The sequence below is a fragment of the Oryzias melastigma genome, linkage group LG17, assembly GCF_002922805.2.
Source record: "Oryzias melastigma strain HK-1 linkage group LG17, ASM292280v2, whole genome shotgun sequence".
Lineage (NCBI taxonomy): Eukaryota > Metazoa > Chordata > Actinopteri > Beloniformes > Adrianichthyidae > Oryzias > Oryzias melastigma.
The window spans coordinates 16,380,666-16,382,732 of NC_050528.1; positions in this window are offsets into that span (position 1 = coordinate 16,380,666).

Below are 2,067 nucleotides of genomic sequence, written 5' to 3' on the forward strand. Positions count from 1 at the left end.
GGAGTGGCCAGAAGAAGTATAAATGGAGGTACTTCTCTCTCACAATGGCAGTGAGTAACTGAAAGAGAAACAGGCAGAAGAAGTGCCAGTCTGAGTTTTGAACATAAAGTGACCAGAGACAACTTATTGGATTTATTTTTGTGTCTGTCATTTTGCCCTCAACCCTGCTTTATTTTGTACATCCCAAAGACTTTATTAAAAAGAAAAAAACTCCATGGAATCTCTCCTGGCTTGCCTCCTGTTTGGCTGATTTTTCCTGGACTCTTAAGAGAACCCTGCGACACTTCCCCATTGAGATTTTCTTCCAAAAAAGTTTTGACATCTGATTTAATTAGTCTGGTAAATTGCTGGTCATTAAGACCATTTGTGTTTAGTTTCCATTGTAAGTTTTTGTGTGTTTTGCCAATTTTACACTGAGCTGTACTGGGGCATGATCTGAGATGTCAATATTTCCAATCTCTACATTTTGGATCCTTTTGAAATATTTTTTAAAAATAAAGAAATAATCTATCCTTGAATATTCTGTGTGAAAGTGGGAATAATGAGTGTAGTCTTTTCTTGTTGGATAGATTTCTCTCCAAATATCTATAATACCATGTTGTGACATCAGGATTTTCATTTTTTTCTGCCAGGCGCTCTGGGGGACCAGTCTTGATGAGTCCAGCTTTGGGTTTCGTCTGATGTTCCTGTCCCGTCCACATATAATTATGCCATCTGCCTGTGTCATTAGTATAACAATTGTTTGGTAAAATTAAAAGTCACTACCGGGGGGGCATAGACATTAAAAAATGTTATAATAACTCCATCTATTTTCCCTGTTACCAGTGTGTTTCGCCCTTCTTTGTCTTTTTGTTCAGAAATGTGTTCAAATGGTATCTGCTGAGATATTAAGGTTGCAACACCTCTTCTGTGTCCAGTTTTATAGGATGAAAAATAAACTTTTGAGAACCCCATCCTTTTTAGTTTTTCCTGTTCAGTTGGGTTAAGGTGCGTTTCCTGCAACATAGCAATTTGGACTTTATCCTTTTTTAACTTGGACAATATCTTATTTCGTTTAATGGGGTTAAGTACACCATTTACATTGTATGTACACATAGTATAGTATAATCTGTCATGTTGTTTTTTTGTCTGACAAAATAGTTCTCTTGCTACATGGTCCCATTACATCATAACAATGCATCCATTTAACTAAAATCGGTTCAACATAAAACCAACAGAAGCAACAACAAAAACGGAATGTACTCTCAGCAAATATTTGGAAAAACAGAACTTTTTGCTGGAAATGTTCTTCCGGAGAAGAGGTTCTGACAGACAGAACTTTTGTGGAGCTGGAGATGTTAGCGCTCCAGTCAGGGATAGACCCGCCCACTTTGAAGAGCAGGGCCCTGGGAGATGGCTGCGCTGTCATTGTCATCAAAGCTGCTGTGTCCCGATTGATTTAGTATTTGGTTTAAATGTCAGGGGGATGAAAAAAAAACCACAAACACATTGGGCACCAAGTCCAAAGATCTTCTTTAACCAGTTTACTTGTTTTTTTGCGGATTTCTCCTGTATTCCTGGAGTTTCACCATGAAGAGCGGTTGACTCTCCTCCACGCTCCTCGTACAGGCTGGTCCCCGCTCCGCTTCCAGGCTGAAAGTTGTTGTAGCTCACGCTGGGGGGGGTGGGATGACGGTAACCGGGAGCCCTCGTGATGACATGTCAGCTGTAGCCTCTGCTCTTCCATGACATCGTACCGCTATAGAAGTTACTTTAGCAGCGTGGATGCCGCTTGAATAGTTGTTTCCACATCATCAATACAAGTTTCAGCCTCATCTATTCAAGCTTCGGTCTTCAGCTGGTTTCTTTGGATCTCTGAGAGTTGTTGTTCGTTGTCCAGTCGGAAGCTTTTTAGTTCTTTTAAGATCTCTTCCAGGCTAGCTGGTTCGCGTTCACCTTGTTCATTAGCCTCGTGTTTGGAGGAGCGACTCCAATTGTCACCCAAGTCTTCTGTAGTAGGTGCAATATCTGTATTTTTTCTCCTTCGAATCTACTCCCTGGTCTCCATTATGTTAGAAAAATATCAAT